This window comes from Heterodontus francisci, chromosome 3 (assembly GCF_036365525.1).
Source record: "Heterodontus francisci isolate sHetFra1 chromosome 3, sHetFra1.hap1, whole genome shotgun sequence".
Lineage (NCBI taxonomy): Eukaryota > Metazoa > Chordata > Chondrichthyes > Heterodontiformes > Heterodontidae > Heterodontus > Heterodontus francisci.
This window is the reverse complement of record NC_090373.1, coordinates 57,657,977-57,675,371: the sequence shown is the minus strand read 5'-3', so window position 1 is coordinate 57,675,371 and position 17,395 is coordinate 57,657,977. Positions and strand designations below refer to the sequence as shown.

General features: G+C 48.5%; 1 long non-coding RNA gene across 1 annotated transcript in view; it reads left to right on the top strand.

The window, feature by feature from the left end:
* Window positions 1-17,395, top strand: part of LOC137356585 (uncharacterized) — a 208,299-nt gene that overhangs the window by 172,179 nt on the left and 18,725 nt on the right. The window lies entirely within an intron of this gene.

Here is a 17,395-nt window from a genome sequence, read left to right as displayed (position 1 = left end):
GAGGTTACCCTGTAAACCACCAACGCCCCTCTCAATCTGTCTGCTCCCGTGCCCATCATTGGATGACCCCACCCCACCGTCAGACCACCCACACCATTGGACCCGTCCTCGACCATCATCTGCTACCACTGACCATCATTGGACCCCCATAGCCAACTACCATCTACCTCTTAGCCGTTCCACCCCACCCTTGTGTGGTCAGAACCCCCTCCATGCAATCGCAAACCCACCATGAGACTGCAACCACCCTGTTTGATTGGAAATCCCCATCCCCCACCGCGATCAAACACCATCCCCCTCCTCGTAATTGTAAACCCCCTTCATACGATCAGAACCCCCACCCTATCCGATCAGAACCCCTTCATGCAATTGGAATCCCATCCAATCAAAATCCTCCCCCCCAACACCCACCCAACTTGACAGGAGCACCCAGGAATTAAGATCCACCCTATTGGGCATGTCATGTCTCTCCAGATGTGGCTCAAGAAACCCCGGGACTTTTTCTCCCCCTTCTCAAATAAGAAGCACCTATGAGTCTGATCCCATTTCAAGCAGAAATTACAGACTTCCAACAACACCTTCAGAGCAAAGGGAATGTGCTAAACGTTCAGAGCCAACATCCTTCTGAAATTGGAAACCCTGCACTATGATAAATCAAAGAAACAATTTGATTATTGTCTTTATGTAAAAAATTGGAAATGGTTTTATCATGTGGTTTCAATAGACATGAATATGCACTTTCAAATATATTCAAGATTATGTTTCATTATCCTGGCTTCCTTCTTTCTTCCACATCTCTACTCTGGATCCCATCAAAGAGATGTAACTCTGCTGTATTTCTCATACTTGAATGTTTCATTGGATCTCTGTATATTTTTCACAACATTTAAAGCTTGTTCTCAGCCCTTTTGTTAACATGTGCAGTAAACCCTTTAAAGTTAGAGAGGAAAACAGTACAAGATAGAAACAGTGGGCTGAATGTTATGGGTCCTCTATGGTTGGGAACGGAGGCAGTGGGGCCCATAAAAATGTGCAGGGAAGCAGGGACAAAATGACCATAGCCTTCCCAACGCCTTACAATAAAGTCCGAGGTGGAGAAGGCCGAGTATGGCCTTCCTACCCCAGGCCAATTGAGATCCTTAAGTGGCCAATTAATGACCACTTAAGTGCCTCTTCCTGCCTCCACTTCAATTTAATTAAAAGCGGAGGGGCCCGCCGCTACAGGGAGATGTCGCCAGATAAAACCTGGTGGCCTCCTGGTGGAGTTGGGGGGATCCCTCCTTTGGGGGAAATCTAGGGCCTCTGGAGAGTCCCCCTGGCAGTGATGGCCACTCCCCCAGGAAGAACTCCCCCCACCCTCACTAACAGCACCCCCCACCCACCCTCTCGTCAGGGCCTGCCTAAATGGCCTCGGTGTCCCCAACCTCACTCACCTGTCCTGAGGTCTTCTTCACTCTTCTCCTCCCTTTGTGCTGCTGGGCCTCCTGCAATACCAGCTGAAGCCACTGCTCCCAGTGCCGCCTCCGGTACTGCAGAGCTGCTGGCCTTCTAATTGGCCAGGACGGCATCCCTGATGGCAGGCAGTTAATTGGCTGCCGGCCGTGGAATTGCAACAGGTTTCCCCCACTTCCAGCCCTCTGCCCGGACCCCCCTCGCCAGAATAAAATTCAGCCCAGTGTCTACTTCTTAAAATTTATCCTACTCCAGAGACTTGAGCACAAGCTCTTGCCTGACATTCCAGTGCAGTACTGAGGAAGTGCTGCACTGTCAGAGGTACCATCTTTCAGATAAGACTTTAAACAGAGGTTCTATCTGCTCTCTCAGGTGGATGTATTAGATCACATGGCACTATTTCAAAGAAGAGCAGGGGACTTCTGCTTGAGGTCCTGGCCAATGTTTATCCCTCAACCAATCCATAAAAATGGTTATCAATTACCATATGATCATATTGCTGCTTGTGGGAGCTTGCTTTGACCAAATTGGCTGTCACGTTTCTTACATTACAAAAGTGACTGCACTTCAAAAGTACCACATTGCAAAGCATTTTGGGATGACCTGAAGTCATGAAAGGCACGATAGCAATGCAAGTCTTACCTTCATTTTTTTTCTTTCAGCTGGAGTATTGTAGACAATTCTGGTCGCCAAGCTTCAGGAAAGATGTAACGGCCTTAGAAAGAGTACAGAGCAGGTTTACAAGGATGTTATCGGGGATGAGGCGCTCTAGTTTTGAGGAGAGGTTGGAAATGTTAGGACTGTTTTCCTTGGAACAGTGAAGGTTAAGAAGCGATCTAATAGAGTTTGTCAAGATGATGAGAGGTTTTGACAGAGTAGATAGAGAAAAGGTATTCTCTCTGGCGAGTAGGTCAATATCCAGAGGTCATAGATTTTAAATCATCCACAGAGGATCTAGAGGGAAGACGAGGAGAACAGTTTTCACTCAGAGAGTTGTTGGGACCTGGAGCCCTCTATCAGTTGGAAGCTGATTTCATAAATCATTTTAAAAAGGAGTTGGACAAATACTTGAGGATGAGCAACATACAGGGTTATGGCAATAAAGCAGAGGTGTGGGACTAAACACAACTGCTCTTTCAAAGAGCCAGCACAGGTACGAGGGGCCAAATGGCCTCCTTCTGTGTTGAAAGTTTCTATGATTCTATAATTCTCGTGAAGAAAATTGATTTTTCACTGACGTTCCCTGACTGCAGTTGTAGTGCGTTTCAGTGGTGATGTTAAATGTGAATGTGTCCATTATCTTGGTGATAAGGTCCTCATACAAAGGGTCCAAATGTTGTCTTCACCACTTGGATGGTGAAACAGCAGAGTGGATCACCCAGTCATTATTGAAACTGGCCCGATTTTCAGCTCCAGTGATTTCGTTTTTTTTAATTTCCAAAATATACTTTATTCACAAAAAACTGTAAAAAAATACATTACAAAACAGTTCCAAAAAGCACAAAGTCAAATAATACAAAGAGTGCAAAAGAGATCAGTTTCCTTCAATACAGGAGTGAGTTGCCTCACAACCCTTCCATTTCATTTTACATGCTCTGTACATTTTACAGCAAAACAAATATTTTCTGGATACAGTTGAGGGCTTTCCCATGGGTCCAGCCCCTCAGTTCACCTTGGTGGGGGAGACCTTACACAGTGGTCTTTCCCCATTGAACCTTTGCCACGGCTGCCCCTGGTTTTAGTGCATCCCTCAGCACGTAGTCCTGGACCTTGGAATGTGCAAGTCCGCCAACATTCGGTCGGGGACAACTCTTTGCGCTGGAAGACCAACAGGTTTCGGGCAGACCAAAGGGCGTCTTTCACCGAATTGATAGTCCTCCAGCAGTAGTTGATGTTTGTCTCGGAGTGCGTTCCTGGGAACAGTCCGTAGAGCACAGACTCCTGTGTTACAGAGCTGCTTGGGATGAACCTCGACAAAAACCACTGCATCTCTTTCCACACCTGCTTTGCAAAGCCACATTCCAGGAGGAGGTGGGTAACCATCTCTTTCCCACCACAGTCATCTCGAGGGCATTGTGCAGAGGGGTGAGACTCCGGGCATGCAGGAAGGATCTGACAGGGAGGGCTCTTCTCACCACCTACCAAGCTATATCTGGTAATTGTTTGAAAGTTCTGGTGATGAGGCATTCTGCCAAATGACCTTGGCAGTCTGCTCAGGGAACCATCCGACCGGATCCACCATCTCCTTTTCCCGTAGGGCCTTGAGGACATTCCGTGCAGACCACTGCCTGATGGATTGGGCAAAGGTGTTTTTCCGCAGAAATTTTTCCACGAAGGATAGGTGGTATGGCACGGACCAACTGGATGGCGCGTTCCGCGGCAATGTGATTTCAAACGGGCGTTCTGCCTCGCCTGTTGACCGCCCAAGCATTAAAAACTTAACTTTATCCCAATGTCACTATTCAGAGCACACATGCAGGTCAAAATGTGATGGCCAGGCTATGTATGCATGTACCGTGGGCCCCACAGTCCAGCCAGTTTACAGGGAGGCTGGGTCCACATTACACAATTGAGAGAGGGGCTCAGCTAGTTTACTGTCTCAAAATTCAGACTGTGTTGGAAAAGGCCTGCTTCATTTGGTTTTTAAGCCTTTAATTGAAATGATCAATTGTGTTTCCTTCCTGTCATGAATTAATGTATTACTACCTAAAGTAGAAATGCTAATGAAGGCAATGTGAATACTTGTGAAAGCAACATTAAAGGCTGTAGGCCTTGTAATTATGGAATGCGCCAAGATGACCAAAGCTATTAAATTCCTTAGTCCATTATTTTAATTATTTTAAAAATGTGTTATTGCCCCAGGTAAAATAGCACACCAAATAAGTTAATGCAAGTATCTCATACATTCCTATGCTAGTCCTTGCACGGAAAAATTTGAAGGCTTTAATTTGTAAATATTTATTTGGTGTGTAGCTCCAGTATCCTTTCATCTAATGGTACCCAGAACCTTACTTCATTGTAAATTGAACTGATGTTCTTTGCTTCATCATCCCCACCATCCTCTCTACCAGAGAGAATCCTTTCAGCTTTGCCAGCATTTCCTGGCACAAGAAAACTGATTCTGGCAGATGCTGTCTGTCCTTTTGACAGTTGCATTGATCTGAATTTCTGCAATTGGCTTGTAAGTCTGGCTCTTACATTTGGAACCTGATCTGTGTTTTAGCATCCTAAAATTCTTTTCCTCTGTTTTGGGGTAAAGTAATTCCCACTTCTGTTCCTGAGAAAGACTGTGCTGTTTTTCTTTCCTCTGCTCTGTATGTATTCCTTCTTTGCAGGGGCATGATGTTGCATTCAGTTTGAATACTTGAATTTGTATCTGCAAACTGACTATATTATTTACTGTAATGTGCATACTAGATCATAATAAAATGCTGCTTTTGACCCATGGCTGTAGTCCAGCACAATCAGTCAGCTCTGCAGTAGATTTAGAACAGACGCCACGCCACAGTAAAATTGGGCCCTATTTCTGTAAGAGAAAGGGTGCTTGTTTCATTTGTGAAATATTCAGTAACAATCGAGAAGCCGCAGGAGTCTGCCACTTGTGATGAGATACCTCAATGCAGTGAGCAAAAACCACTTTAAAAAGCCAGAAGGGAGGTGACAGGAAATGTAACATTAAATTTGTCTTGCTAAAATAAATTGAACTGGCGCCTTTTAATATATGACTCTAAATAAAATAAACTATATCAGTATCCAACTTTGGTGCAATGGGAGTCTTTGTGGCCAACTAATAAGTAACAAGAAACCATCTGAAGCTGTAAGTGGGATGTAAAGAGCGTCAAAGTCAGCCGCCATTTTCCTTTAATAAAAGAATGCCTGGATTACATGGAATTTCTAAATCCTATTCATAATTATGCCATTCAGTAGGACCCACAACTATCTGAAAAATCATTGCGTCATGTTAAACACACAACTTAAGGCATGTACCACATAACATAAAGTTTTTATTAACATGTTTTTAAAAATATCAAATCTAAGTTAAATACAGAAAACAATGTCAATAAAAATTCCTGATAGCTGTATTCTTTAGTGCGTTAATTGCATTTAGCAACATATGTTTCTTCAGTGCACTTAAAATCTGAAACACTCAATATGAGCTTACTTGTTATGGCCTCTTTGTCCAGCTTCTCACAGCTCCTGTTGCCAGTCCTTAACAGATGGCACAGAGCAGCAATCCCCTTGGTGTCCCACCAAAAAGAAAGGGATCTGAGGGCTTGAGTGTGTTTGACAGTTGAAACAGATGATGCAGTACACCACCTATGTAAACAGAAATAGTGCTGGGACTGATATAGCACAGAGATATGACCCTGACCATAGAGCCAGTCAGTCTAGACTCCAGATGTGATCATAATGTTACCAGGACATTTCAAATCCAACTGGTAAATATTTCTAACAGACGACAGTGGTTTGGTCAGAAAAAGTGAGACGGAAGACAAAGGGAATGTTATAAACACATTGCAAAGCATTATGAGCAGCTTTCCAAAAATATGCTGTGTCTACAGTGATGAAAATAGCCGATTTGTTTCAAACAAACATCTAGAGTCCTAACTGCTGTGAGTTGGAAACCATCCACAGAAAACCCAAGCCACTTTGGGGCACACCAATAAATTACTTTTTTTTTAATAGAAACCAACTGTACAATTAGTAAATTAAATTTGTTTCAGTCATAAAATTACTTGAGTGCCTTTTTGAGGGGAAAATCAATCCACTTGAATTTTTACAGAAGTTGCATTAGAAAACCTGATAGACAACCCAGAAATACGTATGGAACCATTTATGGTAGGAAAATGCGAAATACTTCAGCTAACCCTTTTACGGCTGAATTGCTGTGGCACTTTGCAGAATGTAAACCTGGTTTTAATGAAACTGGATATGACTCGTTGCTGCAATGTCTCTGCTTTTCCCTCTGTCTCTCATTCTCTTACTACATCATTGCAGAAATGGTTTCTAAAAGCATAGGCGGCCTCCTCAACCGTTTGGAGAGGATCCAAAATCCTTAAAAAAAAAGATGAAACATTTAAATCCATGCAGCCAAACTGCACAAATGAACATAAAGGCATTACTGGTAATTCCAAGCTTCTAAATTGGATGGGTGAGAAATGAATTGAAATGATTTGCACTGAACAATGATCATTAAATTCATATAAGTGTCCAGAAATATGAAGAGAGGTTTCATATCAGACTCCTTGTAATGAAGGCCCAATAATCCGAACACTGATCCTTGGCATTGCATTTGTAATTAAGACAGATAGCAATCATAAGTAACTCTGACATAGATGTAACCAGGGTTAGGGATAAGTTGCAGACACAGCAAGAGCTAAAAGAAGAGCTAGAGATGGAAAATAAAGTAAAATTCCTTGGCGAAAAATAAAGTTGGACTTACTCATAAAAGGATTGCATTTAGGAACAAGAAATCAGATTGATTTCGATGAATACCACCCAAATGCTTTATTTTAAAAATTAATTTGAGAGCAAAGGACACTTTGAACATCTAGAGAATTCACTGCCTGACTTTTGATGTATAGATCCTTGAAAAGTCGCCTTTTGCAAGCAAATGAATGACATGGATAAATAATCCTCCAAGATCAGAAAAAATGCAACTCTTGTTGTATGTGCCACATTTCTGATGTGACCTAGATAGACAGTCATTTGCCTGCCCCAGATGATTTTTTCCTTCAGAATTTAGTCCCATTTCCATCATACAATTTAGGCCTGGGTCACTCAGGCCAGTGACACACGAGGCAATAGCATGTCCTTATGAGTAAACGTAAGCACACTAATGGTTAAATAAAGATTTTGCAGTCATATAATGCCTTTCAAAACCCAAGAGCATCCCAAAGCGCTTTACAACTAATATTCCTCTGAAGTGTAGTAACTGTCATAATGTAGGAAATGTGGCAGTCAGTTTGTGCACAACAAGGCCCCACAAACAGCAATGAGATAATGGCCAGATAATCCATTTCTTAATGATGTTGGTTGAGTGATGAGTATTGGCTAGGACACCAGGGAAAACTACCTTGTTCTTCAAGGGAATAGTACTGTAGGGTCGATCATTCATCCACTTGAGAGGACAGACAGGGTTTTGGTTAAAAGTCTCATCTGGAAACCTCTGACAGGGCACACTCTGTCAGTACTGCACTGGGAGTGCCAACCTGGATTATGTGCTCAAGTCCCTAGAGACTGCAACCCACAACTTTCTGACTCAGCGGCGAGAGGGTTACCACGAAGACACGGCTGACACCCAAAATTATGACTCAGCACTAATTTGAAATGCTTGCCTTTGTCACTTTTTATATCAACTAAACTTGCATCATAGCATCTTTAATGTAGAAAAATTTCTCTAGTCATTTAGAGGCTTAATGAGGCAAAAATGGAAAGCAAGCCAAAGAAGGAGAATATTAGGAGGAGAACTAAAAGCTTGGTCATAGAGGATTTTAAAAAGCTTCTTAAAGAGGTAGAGAGAGGTGGAGAGGCAGAGGGGTTTAGAGAGGAAATTCCAAAGTATGGAGCCTGGACAACTAATAGTGCAGCCGCCAATGGTAGCTCAGGGGGAGGGGGGTGGGTGGCAGCACAAGGGGCCAGAGTCAGAGGAATGCTGAGTTCTGGTGGAGGTCTGGGGTGGGTGGGTGGGGGGATTGTTGCTGGAGGAGGTTACAGAGATGGGGAGAGGTGAGGCCATGATTTAAACACAAAGATGAGAATTTTAGATTGGAGGTGTTGAGACACCAGGTGCCATTATAGGTCAGCAATAACAGGTAGGATAGATGATTAGGATCTGGTATTGGATAGGATATTGGCAGCAGATCTATAAATGAGCTGAAGTTTACAGAGCATGGAGGATGGGAGGCCAGATGGGGTAGCATTAGAACTGCTGAGGCTGTAGGTGACAAAGACATGTATGAGTGTTTCAGCAGCAGATGGACTGAGGTAGAGTGAAGGCGGACATTGTTATGGAGGTGAAAATAGGTGGTCTTTGTGATGGAGAGGAAATAGGGTCAGAAGTTAACTTTGGGGTTAAAATAGGACGCCAAATTTAAGAAGACTCTGTTTGTGTCTGAGACAAAGGCTGGGGAGAGGGATGAAATTGGCAGCAAGGGCCTGGAGGCCGTGACGGAGCAGAAGACAATGGCTTCAGCTTTCCCAAAGTTTTATTGGAGGAAATTGTGGCTCATCCAGAACTGGATGTTGGACAAAAATTCTGACAGTGGAGGAGTCGAGAGAAATGGTGGAGAGATTGCACTGGATGCCATAAGCGCTCATGTGGAGCCTGACATGTCTTCAGATGATGTCACTGAGGGACAGCATGTAAATGAGGAAGAAGAGGTGGGGTGCCAAGGATAGATCCTTTGGGGACTCCAAAGGTAATGGTGCTGCAGTGGAAAGAGAAGCCATTGCTGGAGATGCTCTTACTACGGTGGAATAGGTAAGAGTGGAATCAAGTGACTGAGGTCCAACTGAACTAATATGATTTCACCCCCTATGTAGAAACATATCTCAAAGAATGTACTTTTGCTGTAGTCGCTTGGGTATTCATCCATTCATTTTAAAATGGAATCTATGTACTATCAGAACTCTTAAAGGGTATGCATGCATTCCCAAACCTTCAATGCAGGCTTATTTTTCCATGCTTTGTTTATATATCCTAGATAAGAAATTCTTTGTGAACACAAAATAAGCAATAGTATTTTTATTATTTCCTGTTATGAATTCTCACAATAAGTCTCTATACGACAACCAAAGTAAATGTTCTTTCTTTAAAATAATATATGTTGAACTTTCTACATTTTTATTTATTATTTGAATGACAGGTTTTATTTAAAGTATTCCTCATGGAGGAATTTGGCAAGACTGCAGTCTGGCATTAAATATTGATACTGCAAAATCTGTGTGTTATTGTCTCAAGTTTCAACTTGGTTTGATGGTTTTAACAATATGAGTCTGCACTCAATTACACTAAAACTGAGAAACTTTGCCATTTTGAAATATTGCACATAAATCTTACAGCCCAAAGGCTATGTAAAGATGTACCAGCATACAACAACTGTTGAAGCCCTCAGCAAGCACTCCAAATCTTAAATATCCCCTATTCGAAGGGAATACACTGCCTTTATTTTATTTAGAGCCCAGAAGAGAAATCATAGGTAAGAGCGAGAAACAGTAGTTAAGTGGCAGACTAGTACTCTCGGTTTTTTTTGTGACTTCTTTTGAATTTACAATGTGATGGGCAGGAGCAAGTGGGTCTGTCTATGAGGTCCATCAGATGGAGGAAAGATGTGGGTGGGAAGGTGGGGAGCGCTTGTCACAGAGCCTGAGTGTTTGGATAAGGCCTGTGAGTGTGTGGAGGAATCAGCGTGAAGCAACACACCTGGAGGAAAAGACAGCTAATCCAACCACAGTTCCATAAGACTGGCTCCACAAAGTCTAGCCAACATCTGGAATGGATATCAGGAGACACTGAGCAGCCCTGACTGGCGCACTATCCTACCTTTGTACTTTCGTTTAAAACGTAAAAGCAAACAGACATCAAGGATATATTTATGTTCACCCGTCTTTGAGTAGCAATTCTGCCTCCTTCGGCTACACTTGAAAAGTTTCATGTTATTCACAGATAGTCACTGATAACAAAATGCAATTCTGTAATCTTCACGATGCCTTCCTTCTTTTGTGAATTAATGTCACTCTATGTGGATTTTGAGACAAAGAAAATTTAAATGACTATGAATACCAAGACAATTAGCAGAGTATTAAGGTTCATTTTTCTTCTGTAGGTATTAATTGAATGTCAGCCAGCTCCACTACGCTCTATTGAACCTCTTTACAGCAGCTTTAACCCTTTCTCCAGCACACCCTTTAAATGCATTTTGGATTCTGACCCTATAAGGCAAAAAAAAGCAACTTGGCTCCATTCAAGCTGATATTTTGGGTTTTATTCAGGCAGGCAATTTTATTATTATTAGGAGGAAAGAATCGTGAAAGTGTAATTTTGAAGAAAACCTTTTTTTTATGGTTTGGTACTCTGTGTGCATCCAGATATTAATCAATACTGATATTTTTAATGGAAGGAAATATATTGCTTCCAGATTTCTCTGCTATCAGAGCCATACATATATAATATATTGGGTGGCGGTTGGCTTGAAGTGCCTTACCAGGCAATACCATGATCGAGGGGTTCCTATAATGTCATAAACTGTGAGAGTAATGTTTGATCCATTGACGCAATCACAGGAGCCCCCAGATCGTGTTGCATTTTACTGATCATGTCAGCTGTATAGACTCCCTGCTCACATGGTGGGCTGAATTTAATGTAGCTGTTAAAGTGAGAATGGTGGCGTGGGGAGACAGAGAATTGCATTAGAACCATCTGCCCGCAAATCCGACATCGTGATGATTGTTCCGGATGATGTCAGAGGCGGGAAAGCACCAAGGTGGCACTGCTGCCCCGATGCAACAAGAATCTCTTTTCAATTGCTGAACAAATGATTGTAATAAATTTGCATCTAATGCACCGCCATTTCATTGTGGGCTTGTTATTTAGTGGATGGCGGGTGGCACTCACGTGCCTTCGGGTTTATGGCCGTTAAGAGCTGGTGGCACCAAGGTTAAAGGCTTCAGTGCCGCGACGGGAAAGCAACCCTGAGCATTGCTGCACAAGGGAAGCAGGGGTCGCAGAGGTCATTGTTGGACTGTGCTGCTGTGTGCTCTGCAAGGGGTGGGGCGGGGTTTAGGGATCTCTGACGGCGGTTCTGCATCTCAGGGTCTCTGACAGAGGTTCTGGGTCTCAGAGTCCCTGTTAGGTGATTCTGGGTCAGGGTCACTGATGGGGATCTCAGGGTCTCAGGGTCTCTGACAGGGGTTCTGGGTCTCAGAGTCTCTGATAGGGGGTTTAGGGTCTCAGGGTCTCTGACGGGGTTTCTGGGTCTCGGGGTCTCTGACAGGGGCTTCAGGGTGTCAGAGTGTCTGACAGGGGTTCCGGGTCTCAGGATCTCTGACGGGGTTTCTGGGTCTCAGGGTCTCTGACAGGGGCTTCAGGGTCTCAGGGTGTCTGACAGGGGTTCTGGGTCAGGGTCTCTGATGGGGGTTTAGGGTCTCAGGGTCTCTGACGGGGTTTCTGGGTCTCAGGGTCTCTGACAGGGGCTTCAGGGTCTCAGGGTGTCTGACAGGGGTTCTGGGTCAGGGTCTCTGATGGGGGTTTAGGGTCTCAGGGTCTCTGACGGGGTTTCTGGGTCTCAGGGTCTCTCACAGGGGCTTCAGGGTCTCAGGGTGTGTGACAGGGGTTCTGGGTCTCGGGGTCTCTGATGGGGGTCTCTGGGTCTCAGGGTCTCTGATGGGGGTCTCAGGGTCTCGGGGTCTCTGGCGGGGTTTCTGGGTCTCAGGGTCTCTGACAGGGGTTCCGGGTCTCAGAGTCTCTGACAGGGGGTTCTGGGTCAGAGTCTCTGATAGGGGGTTCAGGGTCTCTGGGTCTCTGACGGGAGTTCTGGGTCTCAGAGTGTCTGACAGGGGTTCCGGGTCTCAGAGTCTCTGACAAGGGGTTCTGGGTCTTAGGGTCTCTGACATGGGGCTCAGAGTCTCGGGGTCTGATGGAGGTTCTGAATCTCGGGGTCTCTCACAGGGGTTTCCGGGTCTCGATTAAGATTTAAGTGGCTGTACTAGGGTCTCTGGCAGGGATTTTGTGTCTCAGGGTCTCTGACAGGGGCTTCAGGGTCTCAGGGTGTCTAATAGGGGTTCTGGGTCTCAGAGTCTCTGAAAGGGGGTTCTGGGTCTCAGGGTCTCTGATGGGGGTCTCAGGGTTTCAGTCTCTGACAAGGGGTTCTGGGTCTTAGGGTCTCTGACAGGGAGCTCAGAGTCTTGGGGTCTCTGACGGAGGTTCTGAGTCTCAAGGTCTCTGACAGGGGTCCGGGTCTCATGGTCTCTGAGAGGGTTTTGGGTCTCAGGGTCTCCGATGGGGGTTTAGGGTCTCAGGGTCTCTGATGGGGGATTAGGGTCTCAGGGTCTCTGGCGGGGTTTCTGGGTCTCAGGGTCTCTGACAGGGGCTTCAGGGTCTCAAGGTGTCTAATAGGGGTTCTGGGTCTCAGAGTCTCTGAAAGGGGGTTCTGGGTCTCAGGGTCTCTGATGGGGGGTCTCAGGGTTTCAGAGTCTCTGACAAGGGGTTCTGGGTCTTAGGGTCTCTGACAGGGAGCTCAGAGTCTTGGGGTCTCTGACGGAGGTTCTGAGTCTCGGGGTCTCTGACAGGGGTTCTGGGTCTCAAGGTCTCTGACAGGGGTTCCGGGTCTCATGGTCTCTGAGAGGGTTTTGGGTCTCAGGGTCTCCGATGGGGGTTTAGGGTCTCAGGGTCTCTGATGGGGGTTTAGGGTCTCAGGGTCTCTGGCGGGGTTTCTGGGTCTCAGGGTCTCTGACAGGGGCTTCAGGGTCTCAGGGTGTCTGACAGGGGTTCTGGGTCTCAGGGTCCCTGATGGGGGTCTCTGGGTCAGGGTCTCTGATGGGGATCTGAGGGTTTCAAAGTCTCTGACAAGGGGTTCTGGGTCTTAGGGTCTCTGACAGGGAGCTCAGAGTCTTGGGGTCTCTGACGGAGGTTCCGAGTCTCAGGGTCTCTGATGGGGGTCTCAGGGTCTCGGGGTCTCTGGCGGGGTTTCTGGGTCTCAGGGTCTCTGACAGGGGTTCCGGGTCTCAGGGTCTCTGACGGGAGTTCTGGGTCTCAGGATCTCTGACGAGAGTTCTGGGTCTCATGGTCTCTGACAGGGGTTCCGGGTCTCAGGGTCTCTTTCGGGAGTTCTGGGTCTCAGGGTCTCTGATGGGGGTCTCAGGGTCTCGGGGTCTCTGGCGGGGTTTCTGGGTCTCAGGGTCTCTGACAGGGGTTCCGGTTCTCAGGGTCTCTGATGGGAGTTCTGGGTCTCAGGGTCTCTGACGGGAGTTCTGGGTCTCAGGGTCTCTGACAGGGGTTCCGGGTCTCAGGGTCTCTGACAGGGGGTTCTGGGTCTCAGAGTCTCTGATAGGGGGTTCAGGGTCTCAGGGTCTCTGACGGGAGTTCTGGGTCTGAGGGTCTCTGACGGGAGTTCTGGGTCTCAGGGTCACTGACAGGGGTTCTGGGTCTCACGGTCTCTGACAGTGGTTCCGGGTCTCAGAGTCTCTGATAGGGGGTTCTGGGTCTCAGGGTCTCTGACGGGAGTTCTGGGTCTCAGGGTCTCTGACAGGGGCTTCAGGGTGTCAGAGTGTCTGACAGGGGTTCCGGGTCTCAGGATCTCTGACGGGGTTTCTGGGTGTCAGGGTCTCTGACAGGGGCTTCAGGGTCTCAGGGTGTCTGACAGGGGTTCTGGGTCAGGGTCTCTGATGGGGGTTTAGGATCTCAGGGTCTCTGACGGGGTTTCTGGGTCTCAGGGTCTCTCACAGGGGCTTCAGGGTCTCAGGGTGTGTGACAGCGGTTCTGGGTCTCGGGGTCTCTGATGGGGGTCTCTGGGTCTCAGGGTCTCTGATGGGGGTCTCAGGGTCTCGGGGTCTCTGGCGGGGTTTCTGGGTCTCAGGGTCTCTGACAGGGGTTCCGGGTCTCAGAGTCTCTGACAGGGGGTTCTGGGTCAGAGTCTCTGATCGGGGGTTCAGGGTCTCTGGGTCTCTGACGGGAGTTCTGGGTCTCAGAGTGTCTGACAGGGGTTCCGGGTCTCAGAGTCTCTGACAAGGGGTTCTGGGTCTTAGGGTCTCTGACATGGGGCTCAGAGTCTCGGGGTCTGACGGAGGTTCTGAGTCTCGGGGTCTCTCACAGGGGTTTCCGGGTCTCGATTAAGATTTAAGTGGTTGTACTAGGGTCTCTGGCGGGGCTTTTGTGTCTCAGGGTCTCTGACAGGGGCTTCAGGGTCTCAGGGTGTCTAATAGGGGTTCTGGGTCTCAGAGTCTCTGAAAGGGGGTTCTGGGTCTCAGGGTCTCTGATGGGGGTCTCAGGGTTTCAGTCTCTGACAAGGGGTTCTGGGTCTTAGGGTCTCTGACAGGGAGCTCAGAGTCTTGGGGTCTCTGACGGAGGTTCTGAGTCTCAGGGTCTCTGACGGGGGTTCTGGGTCTCAAGGTTTCTGACAGGGGTTCCGGGTCTCATGGTCTCTGAGAGAGTTTTGGGTCTCAGGGTCTCCGATGGGGGTTTAGGGTCTCAGGGTCTCTGATGGGGGTTTAGGGTCTCAGGGTCTCTGGCGGGGTTTCTGGGTCTCAGGGTCTCTGACAGGGGCTTCAGGGTCTCAGAGTGTCTAATAGGGGTTCTGGGTCTCAGAGTCTCTGAAAGGGGGTTCTGGGTCTCAGGGTCTCTGATGGGGGTCTCAGGGTTTAAGTCTCTGACAAGGGGTTCTGGGTCTTAGGGTCTCTGACAGGGAGCTCAGAGTCTTGGGGTCTCTGACGGAGGATCTGAGTCTCAGGGTCTCTGACGGGGGTTCTGGGTCTCAAGGTTTCTGACAGGGGTTCCGGGTCTCATGGTCTCTGAGAGAGTTTTGGGTCTCAGGGTCTCCGATGGGGGTTTAGGGTCTCAGGGTCTCTGATGGGGGTTTAGGGTCTCAGGGTCTCTGGCGGGGTTTCTGGGTCTCAGGGTCTCTGACAGGGGCTTCAGGGTCTCAGAGTGTCTAATAGGGGTTCTGGGTCTCAGAGTCTCTGAAAGGGGGTTCTGGGTCTCAGGGTCTCTGATGGGGTTCTCAGGGTTTCAGAGTCTCTGACAAGGGGTTCTGGGTCTTAGGGTCTCTGACAGGGAGCTCAGAGTCTTGGGGTCTCTGACGGAGGTTCTGAGTCTCGGGGTCTCTGACAGAGGTTCTGGGTCTCAAGGTCTCTGACAGGGGTTCCGGGTCTCATGGTCTCTGAGAGGGTTTTGGGTCTCAGGGTCTCCGATGGGGGTTTAGGGTCTCAGGGTCTCTGATGGGGGTTTAGGGTCTCAGGGTCTCTGGCGGGGTTTCTGGGTCTCAGGGTCTCTGACAGGGGGTTCTGGGTCTCAGGGTCTCTGATGGGGGTCTCAGGGTTTCAGAGTCTCTGACAAGGGCTTCTGGGACTTAGGGTCTCTGACAGGGAGCTCAGAGTCTTGGGGTCTCTGACGGAGGTTCTGAGTCTCGGGGTCTCTGACAGGGGTTCTGGGTCTCAGGGTCTCTGACAGGGAGCTCAGAGTCTTGGGGTCTCTGACGGAGGTTCTGAGTCTCGGGGTCTCTGACAGGGGTTCCGGTCTCATGGTCTCTGACAGAGGGTTCTGGGTCTCAGGGTTTCTGATGGGGGTTTAGGGTCTCAGGGTCTCTGACGGGGTTTCTGAGTCTCAGGGTCTCTGACAGGGGTTCTGGGTCTCAGGGTCTCTGACAGGGGTTCCGGTCTCGGTCTCTGACAGAGGGTTCTGGGTCTCAGGGTCTCCGATGGGGGTTTAGGGTCTCAGGGTCTCTGATGGGGGTTTAGGGTCTCAGGGTCTCTGGCGGGGTTTCTGGGTCTCAGGGTCTCTGACAGGGGCTTCAGGGTCTCAGGGTTTGTGACAGGGGTTCTGGGTCTCAGGGTCCCTGATGGGGGTCTCAGGGTCAGGGTCTCTGATGGGGATCTGAGGGTTTCAAAGTCTCTGACAAGGGGTTCTGGGTCTTAGGGTCTCTGACAGGGAGCTCAGAGTCTTGGGGTCTCTGACGGAGGTTCCGAGTCTCAGGGTCTCTGATGGGGGTCTCAGGGTCTCGGGGTCTCTGGCGGGGTTTCTGGGTCTCAGGGTCTCTGACAGGGGTTCCGGGTCTCAGGGTCTGACGGGAGTTCTGGGTCTCAGGATCTCTGATGAGAGTTCTGGGTCTCAGGGTCTCTGACAGGGGTTCCGGGTCTCAGGGTCTCTGACGGGAGTTCTGGGTCTCAGGGTCTCTGATGGGAGTTCTGGGTCTCACGGTCTCTGATGGGGGTCTCAGGGTCTCGGCGTCTCTGGCGGGGTTTCTGGGTCTCAGGGTCTCTGACAGGGGTTTCGGTTCTCAGGGTCTCTGACGGGAGTTCTGGGTCTCAGGGTCTCTGAAGGGAGTTCTGGGTCTCAGGGTCTCTGACAGGGGTTCCGGGTCTCAGGGTCTCTGACGGGAGTTCTGGGTCTGATGGTCTCTGACGGGAGTTCTGGGTCTCAGGGTCACTGACAGGGGTTCCGGGTCTCAGGGTCTCTGACAGGGGTTCTGGGTCTCAGGGCCTCTGACGGGAGTTCTGGGTCTCAGAGTGTCTGACAGGGGGTTCTGGGTCTCAGGGTCTCTGATGGGGGTCTCAGGGTTTCAGAGTCTCTGACAAGGGCTTCTGGGACTTAGGGTCTCTGACAGGGAGCTCAGAGTCTTGGGGTCTGACGGAGGTTCTGAGTCTCGGGGTCTCTGACAGGGGTTCTGGGTCTCAGGGTCTCTGACAGGGAGCTCAGAGTCTTGGGGTCTCTGACGGAGGTTCTGAGTCTCGGGGTCTCTGACAGGGGTTCCGGTCTCATGGTCTCTGACAGAGGGTTCTGGGTCTCAGGGTTTCTGATGGGGGGTTTAGGGTCTCAGGGTCTCTGACGGGGTTTCTGAGTCTCAGGGTCTCTGACAGGGGTTCTGGGTCTCAGGGTCTCTGACAGGGGTTCCGGTCTCATGGTCTCTGACAGAGGGTTCTGGGTCTCAGGGTCTCCGATGGGGGTTTAGGGTCTCAGGGTCTCTGATGGGGGTTTAGGGTCTCAGGGTCTCTGGCGGGGTTTCTGGGTCTCAGGGTCTCTGACAGGGGCTTCAGGGTCTCAGGGTGTCTAATAGGGGTTCTGGGTCTCAGAGTCTCTGAAAGGGGGTTCTGGGTCTCAGGGTCTCTGATGGGGGTCTCAGGGTTTCAGAGTCTCTGACAAGGGGTTCTGGGTCTTAGGGTCTCTGACAGGGAGCTCAGAGTCTTGGGGTCTCTGACAGAGGTTCTGGGTCTCAAGGTCTCTGACAGGGGT